We start from the raw sequence: 10,628 nt of genomic DNA, 5'->3' as shown, positions 1-10,628 counted from the left end.
CTGAGCATATTCTGGACGCATCACTCCTATTATAAAAATATGAACTCAAAGGGACATGGATGGATACATTTCGTTTTCCTCCAATACCCCCTCTATATTTGTATAACTAATAAATGATGTCCATAATGGTCAATTAAAAAATTAATTAGACACATTTATTCCAAATAGAGTTTTTTAATGAGCCCCCTCAATTTTCATGGAAAACAAACCGCACCCCCTGTAAAATCAAAACCTTGCAAATATCCCCTTCATCGTTAACCCCATTACTTAGGACTTATAAATAATTTTAATATGACCATATTACCCTCAAATATGGTAACATTTGAACTTTATTTTCAAGAGAAACAAGGTGCACCCCTTCTAAAATAAAAAACCTTGCAAATACCCCATCCACCATTAACCCCGTTACTTAGGACTGTTAAATAATTTTAATATGACCATATTACCCTCAAATATGGTAACGTTTGAACTTCTTATTTTCAAGGCCATACCACCTCACTCCTCACAATTACTCACAATGCCTCGTAATTTGTCATCACCACTACCAATCAACGCCCACGATTATCACCAGAGCAGCATTTGAGGAGAAGAAGTGCATACCTCATCTTGAGGAGAAAAAACATTGCAGGAGAAGAAGAAAAAAAATGCAAGTGAGGTACGCACTACTTCTCCTCAAATGTCCATCCGGTGGAAATCGTAGGCATTGATTGGCAATGGTGATGATAGATTACGAGGCATCGTGAGTAACTGTGAGGAGTGAGGTGCTATGGCTTTGAAAATAAGAAAGTTCAAACATTGCCACATTTGCGGGTAATATGAAATTTCTGAAACACTGAAATTTCGATAAAATTTTGAAAAAAATTCAGTAAAATGACTAAATATTGTTTTGACCCTTATTTCATCTTGCCAAGAACGAGACAAGCAAAGCATTACGTAATTTCATCATATCTCACAAAATGTTGTACGATGGTTGCAAGTCAAGGAACCTGACCAGGGCTTCAAACTCTCTATGCGCCTCAAAAGTTTTCTCCAGTTATAGATTAAAGAGCTTACAACGAAGGGTGTGCTGAATTTATTTTTTTATTTTTTGTTTTGAACCTAAGAAATGATATATTAAAGGAAGAGCGTGTTGATCACAGATGCAATATGTCTCGACCAAAGATCAAGATCTTATTTTCAAGATTGGCTTCAACAAAGCCACGAATCTTTAGTTGGAACTGGAGTTTCTCAACGTAAAACTCGACGTGTGATAAGACTGATCAAAACCTGTCAAAAATACTAAGATTGCGTTGATTCATTGAAACCAGTAAAAAAAGATCGAAACTTAATTATCAGACTCAGAATTGTCAAAGCCCGTCCAAATTAGACACTATGAATTACCAGTGACAACAAGACTCACAAATATGGAATTGACCATTCAACACAATTCTGAATTGGATGATTCAGCTGTGAAGCCAACAATCCCCACAACCCCATCTATCCTTCGTCACTTGTTGAGTTCAATTTTTCAAGATTGAATCGTTTCCTCTAGTTGAAACAGCAGTTACTGCGATGTGGCATCAAGAATGGCTTAGTTGGTTTCATGATCTTTTCACACTGAACTTGCATTCAATTTAATTGCACAGATAACTTATGGAGAAAAAGTACATAGAGAACACCTGATATGACTCTACAGATAATTTCCATCAAAGAGGATTTCTAACCGTGAGTTTACATAATACAGTATAAATTAAATTTTTAATATTAACACTTTCCAGGGAGTGCTTCCCTTTGTAATGCAGATTCTCCTCTACCGCATGTGCAGCATGTCTGGTTATCGGTTGTCTTCGACTACATTCATAACCGTGTTTTCCCATCTGCACTGTTTGGTTTTTCATTTTCGTGCTCAACGAAATTTGTCTTTTACAAAAGACTTGTGCATGAGCCAACATTTTCTGGATCAAATCTTTAATTCCTTATCTGCATCCTCTGCCTGCAAATAATATACCTTTCAATTAACAAAAAGACGAACAGAAGAAGGGGGGGGGGGGGGGGGGGGGCCCCCGGGGGGGGGGGGGGCCGGGGGGCCCCCCCCAAAAAAGGCCCCCCCCGGCCTACTTGAAACATGATTAAGAGCAGCTATAACCGAGAAGACTAAGATGTCCATACAGCAACGAAGGTAAGATGTCATTGCAACAAGGAGGTAAGACACAGTTCACCTTAAGAAAGGGCCCAGAATAACAATCCATTGGCATGTAGCTATGTCATAACTTTCATAAACAGAAAAATACAGCAATTTTAAGACCAGGTGCGTGAAAATTTCAATTCAATTTCCTAAGGTTTCAGGGGAGACTTGATATTTCCCAGATATTCTCGAGTTAATAATCTGGATTCATAAAAAAAAACAAGCAGCTTGTGAACTCAGGAGCTATAAAAAAGCCATGCCATAGATTCAAGAACCCTATTCAATACTTAAAGTAGAACACACACTAAAAGGAGCAGTACTACCCCTACAAAGATCCTACAACACAATTACGAAACCATATACAAAAAGAACCAACATTTGCAAAATGTGTTGGTAGATATCTAAACCATGCGCAAAAAGAACAAATAATAGATATCTGGGCTCTAATGTAAGCTACAAACATCACCCTCTAGAACAATTCTTTATCAATCATAATGTAGCTAAGTTGCGCATAACCTACTCCATCTTTGTTCCACTTACATCAAGACCTTTTGGTTCCAAGTGATCTCCATAATTCCAACTAGGCATTAACTTCTGCTTTTGTCGCATTCAACGAAATAGTATCATGAAAAGCATACATCTAGGAATCTCTTGCCTATGGGTTAAATCATCCATAAGCACAAATAGACAAGGTCTTAAAGTTGATCCTTGTGGTGCTTGGCTTTGCGGTTCTTGGCACTGGTTTCATGTACATGTACAATCTTTCTGTTGCTGCTGCTGCTTATCCCCACCACGTTTCGTCTGCCAAAATTCAGAGGGGGTTTGTCAGGTGAGGTTTAGTTGGAGCAAGGTTTTTAAGAGTTGTAATTACATCTTTGCAATGTGCTGAATTGGCTTTCTCTAGAGGAGGACTCTAACGTAGGCTGTTTTTCTAGGTGAATAAAGACCATAAGAAACTCTTCTTACCTTCTCTATGTGATAAGATCTCACATAGAACACAGTAGAGCTCACAATAGCAGAAAAATGGAATGACAAAAATAGCAAAAACTCAGGATTACCTAAAATCCAGCACTCCCCTAAGCAACCCTGCTACCTCCACAATCTCTCTCCATCCTTGATGTGCACACCATCCCTTCTCAGCCCCAAATCAGCCTCCCAAATTCCAATTACCAGATTGCCTCCTCCCTTCCTTTGCTCTCTACCTATCCCTTTTTTATTCTCTTTATTCCCTATATTCCTTTTTTCTTATTAGCTGCCTTAACTACCCAGCAAACCTTCCATAAGCATAGACTCGTGTAACCATTGGCCCATCAACACCTCCCCCCTTGAGTCTCACCTTGTCCTCAAGGGGAAAGTCAAGAAACTGCTGGTTCATTTCAAAGTATTCCTACCTAGTGTTTTCAGTGTGGCAAGTGCTTCCATTTGATCAATGTTGAAGAATGAACAGAAAGGCACTATGCCTTGGTGTGCAAGTTTCTTAAAGAGGATCTTACCTCTTTTAGATATGGGTATTGCTTTCTAATTTTGGTGTAGGAGTCTTGGTGAACAAGGTTTGGGATTTTTGAAAGTTTTAGTTTCTATTTTCTATTAGTTACTAATTCTAGAACTTTCATTTTCTGTAGTTCCTATTTTCTGTAGTATTTTCTGTCCATAGATTGTAATTTCTTATTTCCTCAAGTGATTTGTCTCTCAAGTTGTAAAGTTAAAGCTATAAATAAAGGCTCCCCGACAGCGCCCAAACTTCTCTCTTTTCTTCTTATTGTTTCTTTTTGTTGCCGCACTGTTTTGGCTCATTAAGGTTTATTTTCTAACATGGTATCAGAGCTTTATTGACTCAAAACAGTGCAGTATCATTATTCTTCTGAAGTTCACATCTGTATTCAGTTTTCCTTAGTGCGCAGCCACCTAATGTTGTACCTAACGTATGGTTAGATCAGACAATTATATGAACGATCTATCTACCCAACCCTACTTTTAAAGGTCTCAAAACATAGATCATAACGTTTTCTACCTCTCTTAGTCAGTTTCTAATCTGCAGTTTGCAGAAAATTTCCTCTCCATCAGCTGTTCTTTGCAGATTTTTGCTTTCTTCCCCCTACTTCTAGTTCTGGATATTGGTTTGAAAACTTCTACTCTACTGATTGTGAGATCTACTACAAGTTATAATGTCTTTAATTACTGGTGATTCGACTACAAGTACTGCTAAACCCAAAGGATCACAAGCTGATCCAATGAATGTCCAGATAACCCCATCAAACCAAAGATGGTTCTAATTATTTGCTTTGGTCACAAGTCATTCATGTTTACATACATGCAAAAGGTAAACTTAAATTCATTGAGTCGAACCTCCAACGAGACTGACAAATCCAATCCTAGTTGGACTCAAGATGATGCAATTATCAAAATTTGGATGTAGAATAGCATGGTCCATGGAACTTGATATTGCACTCAATGTTATGTTTCACAAGACTACCAAGAGAATATGGGATGATTTGTGAAAAACCTATTCCCAAGCTAAAAATATGACTCGGATTTATAGTATTTGTGAAAATTTATTTCAATTTCAACAAGCAGACAAGTCTCTGCGGGATCATTATAACTCTTTTAAAGGATGATAGAGGAATTGAATGTTTTTCAACCTCTCTATAGACATAGAAAAACTTAAGGCACAATGGAATGAATTTTTTATATCTAAGTTTCTTGCAGGACTAAACCCCAAATTGAAATCGGAAAGGACATCTTCTTGCGAAGAACATGTTCCCAACCTTAGTGAAGCATATACTAGACTCCGACAAATTGTCTTGCTTAAAGGTGGTTCTCGGAAGTAGCTCTAAAGGAGAGACACGCCTTACTACACTCATAGAAGAGGACGTGGTCGTGGTTCGGGGGGAGGAACGAACTCTGGAAACCGTGGTGTTCAGCATTCTAATAAAGCATCTAGGCTTTGTACTCACTGTGGTAAAATTTGGTATATGGTGGAAGCTTGTTGGGCCAAACATAAAAAACCAAAATGGGCCAAACAACTTACCAATCTCGTTGTATTTGATGGTGGTACTGATACAATAGCAAACAATGATAGCAGTTTTGGATCTTCTTTTGTGACTCGTCTAGGACTCTTTGAGATAATGTAAGCCAAATCCTTCGCCGGCTACAAAACATTGAGGCAGCCGCTTCCACATCCACTACTATTTTATGTTGCTAATTTTCCTTTTAATTTGTTATCTGTTAGCCAGTTAACTAAAGCTTTGAATTGCTCCATAACTTTTACTCCTAATTCAGTGTTTTCTAGAACATTCACATGAGAAAGACAATTGGTGGAGGGTGTGAAAGGAACAGTCTCTACTATCTAGACTATATTGCCCCTACTATGGCTCTTTTTGATAATGGTGTAAATACCCTCTAGTGGCACTGTTGTTTAGGATATCTTTCCTTAGCTAGATTAAAAAATTTGTTTCCTTCTTTGCAATCTATGCCAAGGTTAAATTGTGAAGCATGTGAATTGAGGAAGCATCACGGTGCCACCTATCCTCCACGTTCTATCCCTCATAGTGAATCTTTGTTTTCTTTAGTTCATTTAGAAATTTGGGGTCCTTGTAGAGTTAGTAATAGGCATAGGTTTCGGTATTTTGTTACTTCTGTGGAAGATTTTTCATAACTTATATGGTTATATCTTTTAAAGAATCGAACTGAGTTCTTGCCTATATTTAAAATTTTATTCATGAAATAAAGACTCAATTTTCCCTTCCTGGTAAAGTTTTTAAATCCGATAATGCCTTAGAATATGTACAAAATGAGATGTTTGGCGGTTGAACGTGTTCTATTAATTCGGATGAATGTTCCTAAGAGTTACTTGTGTATGCTGATTTAATTGTTGGTCATTTAATTAATAGAATACCTATGACTTTACCTTCTGATAAATCTTTGTTTTCTATTTTTTTTCAAATAAAGAACTTTTTTTAGTTCCACCCAAAATTTTTTGTTGTGTTTGTTTTGTTCACATAGCACATATTGTGGATAAATTTTCCCTTCGATCTATTAAATGTATTTTCCTTGGGTACTCTCATACTTAAAAATGTTTTTGGTGTTATGACCCTATTCATCGGAAACACTTTGTAAGTGTTGATGTGACCTTTTTCGAGTACACCCCGTATTACACTAGTTCATCTCTATTTAATGAATCCCATGTTTTGAATGATCCTCCTATTCCTTCTCAGTTCCTTCAACCGGCAGCGTGGGATCCCTCACGGGTTTATCGGTGGCGACGAAGTTGGCGAAGCATATTGTGGATAGTACAATCCTCCCGTTGATGCCGGCAGCTCTCCCTAGTGGAGGTTGATGCTGGTCCTACGGAAGTTCCCTCTTCACTGGCAAATTCTTCTAGTGGAGATCCAACTTCCGCTTCGGATGACTTACCAATTGCTTTTGAGAAAAGGTACCTGTAATTGCACTTTATGTTCTAACATGGTTTATCTTGTTTATCATTGTGTCTGTTTCACATTTACCTCCCAAATTTCATTGTCTTGCCCTTTCTCTATCTGCTATTCGTATTCCAAACCATCAAAATGAGACCTTTAAAAACCCTAGCTGGAAAGTCACCATGGATGTGAAAATGGAGGCTTTACAATCTCGTCATCCATTGTCTCTGGAAGACTTGCATCCTAGAAAAGATGTGGTCCATTGTCAGTGGGTGTCTGCTGTTAAATATCATTCGATGGTGAGCTTGATCGGTTCAAGGCTTGCTTGGTAGCTAAGGGCTACACACAAACATACAGTGTGGACTATTTTGAGACTTTCTCTCCTGTGGCTAGACTTAATTCTATTTGGGTATTGATTTTTTTATCAGTTAATTATGATTGGACTCTAAGTCAACTACACATAGAGAATGCCTTCTCGTATGGTGACCACAATGAAGAGGTTTATATGAAGCAACCTCCAAGTTAAGGCATTCTTTACGTCTAGTTGGTGCAAATTCCACTCTTTGTTCACAGCTATGGACATCAGAACTCTAATAGTGTTCAATTTTGCAATAAGGGCAAAAGCCTTTTGATAATCATTCCTATAGGTCTAGGTAAACCCCTTTGCAACTAGTCTAGCCTTCAACTTGTTGAATGATCCATCCATATTTTGTTTAACCACAAACACCCATTTGCAGCCCACTGGTTTTTTTCCAGAGGAAGTCTAATCAGCTCCTAAGCATCATTTTTCTTCATTGCCTGCAATTCCTCTATCATAGCTGCCTTCCATCTCTTATTAGAATGGCCTTCCTGCCAACTTTTAGGAACAAATATAGATGATGGAGAGGATATAAAAGTACGGTATGAGTCGGACAACGAGTCATAAGAAAAAAGCATAGGATCGAGACAAGATCTACTCCCAATAGCAATAGAAAGATCGAAGAAGAACCTCAGGGGAATAGTAGAAGAGGAGCAGGAGACGAAGGGAACGTCACCCCCACCACAGCCGGGTAACTCCTCGATAAGTCGCAACCTCCAATGGTCAATCTGGAAAGACCCATAGGAGCCCACAGAGTGGCTCCCCAACCAAGCTCCACATGGTAAGAAAACGGAGGGGAGAATAGAATCCGACGGCAAAACTCCCCGGCGGAAAGACCGAACCCAAGTTAGAGGGGGGGATAGAAAGGCAGAGTTGGAAAGAGCACCCCGAAGACCCCCCCGGAGAGGTGTATAGTAAGGCAAGACCGATAAAATACATCCAGAAGACAACGGTTCGTGGAAGGAAGATGATAACATTGTACCCTAAGGAGAATACAGAAAATGCAACGTTGGCCACGGGGAGCCAACTTACTTTGATGGGCTGTGATTCTGGCATAACATACACATCCAAAAACCTTTGGGGAATAATAAAAGAAGAGGTCCCCTGGAGAAGCTCATTAAGACATTTAAAACCAAGTATCCTATTGGGCATCCTATTTATAAGGTAAGAGGCAGTGAGTATAGCATCACTCCAATATTGGTCAAGAACATTCATAGCAATCATAAATGAGCGGGGCTCTATTTAAAAGATGCCGATTCTTCCTTTCGGCAACCCCAGTTTGGGCAGTTATATCAACACAATTGGCCTGATGTATTATGTCAGATTCAAAGAGATAGTTATGAAATTCATAGTGGCATTGAACTGAGTCTTAATCATATTATGAAAATCACGAAAACATAAAAAATAAAAAAATAAAAACCGTATTTTTTTTGTTTTAAAAGATAAATTCATGTAGAACAAGAGTGACAATCAATAAAAGTAACAAAGTACCTATAGCTAGTAATAGACACACATCGGCAAGGTCCCACACATCAGTATGAATTAGTAAAAAAGGAATAGATTTTCTATTATGAAGAGAAGGTAAATAAGTAGAACGAGTCTACTTCGCAAAAATGCAGGCTTCACAAAAAAATTCATCCTTTTTACAAGAAGAAACTAAATCGAGAAATACTTTCTTAAGAGTTCCTAAAGGGGGGTGACCTAGCTTACGGTGCCACTGCTGAAGGTCTGATATTACCGAATGGACTTGATTAGGAGATGCAATCAGAGCAGAAGTAGCTCCTCTAATTGGCTTCAACAAATAAAGTCCATTATCTAGTTTACCATGTCCAATCTCCTTCCCCGTTACCAGGTCCTGGAAGACACAGTAAGATGGGAAAAAATCACTTTACAATTCAAGTCATGTGTAAGACAATTGATAGAGAGCAAGTTAGTAGAGAAAGAGAGAACGTATAAAACTTTAGACAAAAAAAGGGATGGAGAATGTTGAATGGTCCTTTTTCCAGCAAAAGAAGAATAGGAGCCATTAGCAAGTCGAACTTTATCTTTTCCGGAAGTTGGAGCATAATGTAAAAAAAAGAGGAATAAACCTGTCATATGATCTATGGCTCCTGTATCAATGATCCAAGGAGCAGAAACTGAAGAAACATGATAGCCTATAAAAGTTTTATTTGAAGTAGCAAGGTATGAGTTGGTATGGATAGTGGAGGAAGCAGTAGTATAGGTTGTACCAGTAGTAGAAGACTACATAATACATCGCAAAGTAGCTAACTCCTCCTGTGAAAAATCAATGTTTGCAAAGAGTAGTGGAAATTGTCTCAGAAATATTAGCTATCGGTTTTCCCCTTCTTTGTGCTCTTTTTTTGTTCAAAATCAGCAGGCTTCCCATGGAGCTTCCAACAATTGGCCTCGGTATGATATTGTTTGTCACAGTGCTCACACTTGACAATCTCCTTAGCCGAATCAGATTTAGTGTGAACAGACTGTAAGGCTGATTTCTCCACAATAGGAGCATGAAGCTTGACTAATCAACGGCTTTCCTCACATTGAACAAACCTATAAGACTATTCTAATGTAAGAAAGGGAGAACGACTTAATACTTGTACTCTGATCTAATTATACTCCACATTCAAACCTGCCAAGAAGTCATATACCTGAATCTTATCAATGTGCTTCCTATAAGTAGTTACATCATCTGGATTAGTGGGGTGATAATCACCATAATGATCCAACTCCTGCCAAAGAGATCGCAACTCAGCATAATATTGGGCCACAGTAAGTTCCTTTGGGTAGTCTCATGAAGCTTTTTTTGTAGCTCATAAACCTATGCATCATTCCCCAATTGCCCATACATTTCAGTGGTAGCCTTCCAGATTTGGGCTGCAGTATCAAGTCATAGGTATCCATGGACAATATTTGGATTCATGGAATTCAAAAGAAATGACATAATGTTGGTTGAGTTCTACTAGGAGTTCAAGTTTTTATTCATGTAAATTTCTATTTCTTGTTACCTAAGTAAGGGTATTTCACTTGATTATAAATAGAGAGCTTTGAGATCACATTGATCATCAGAGCCTCGAGACGATTAGGGAAGCACAAAAACAGACGGAAAGAAGAAGAGAAGAGAGAGAGGAAGAGAACCACTTGCTGCTGCTTTAAGAGACGAACAGAATCGCAATCGCAAAACTTACCGTTGCTTCCTGTTCTTGTAATTAGAAGAGTGCTTCTTGCTGCTTCTTGTGATTAGAAGAGAAGACGAACAGAATCACAATTGCAAAACTTACCGCTGCTTCCTGTTCTTGTAATTAGAAAAGTGCTTCCTGCTGCTTCTTTTGATTAGAAGAGTAGACGAACAAAATCGCATCCATTCCTGTTGCTTCTTGTGATTAGAAGAGAAGACAAACAAAATCGCATGGTATCACATGGTTCATTTTGAATCTCAGAATACCGCCATTGATCGATCCTCTTCTCAAATAGTGAGTTTCCTCTAATTTTTTCGTCTGAAACTCTTCCTAACTTTATTCAAACCATACTTAGGTTTTTTTTTCCTTCCTTACTACGTTTCTATTAGCCAACAGAAAGAAACAAAATACCATGTTTCAGGGGTTTCTTTGGTAAATTTGCTTTATCTTAGGGACTTATTAGTAAATTTGCATAGTCACAAGGACTTATTTGTAATCCAAATAGTTTC

At 38.2% G+C, this 10,628-nt stretch overlaps 1 protein-coding gene across 3 annotated transcripts in view; it reads right to left on the bottom strand.

Annotated features, from left to right (window-relative positions):
• Nucleotides 1-737: 737 nt before the first annotated feature.
• LOC149020770 (pre-mRNA-splicing factor ATP-dependent RNA helicase DEAH10-like) overlaps nucleotides 738-10,628 on the bottom strand; it is a 57,372-nt gene continuing 47,481 nt past the window's right edge. Inside the window, exon 14 of one of the 3 annotated variants that reach the window (XM_089148978.1) lies at nucleotides 738-1,972. The gene's annotated coding sequence lies outside the window, so the exon portion shown is untranslated. Of the gene's footprint in view, nucleotides 1,973-2,100; nucleotides 2,966-8,775; nucleotides 8,793-10,628 lie in introns of those variants that run through there. The other 2 variants (XM_089148980.1, XM_089148979.1) reach the window with 2 other exon arrangements.

Source organism: Hakea prostrata, chromosome 3, assembly GCF_041222555.1.
Source record: "Hakea prostrata isolate BN-2017 chromosome 3, UWA_Hpros_2, whole genome shotgun sequence".
In the NCBI taxonomy this organism is placed as follows: domain Eukaryota; kingdom Viridiplantae; phylum Streptophyta; class Magnoliopsida; order Proteales; family Proteaceae; genus Hakea; species Hakea prostrata.
This window is presented reverse-complemented; position numbering and strand designations above follow the sequence as displayed.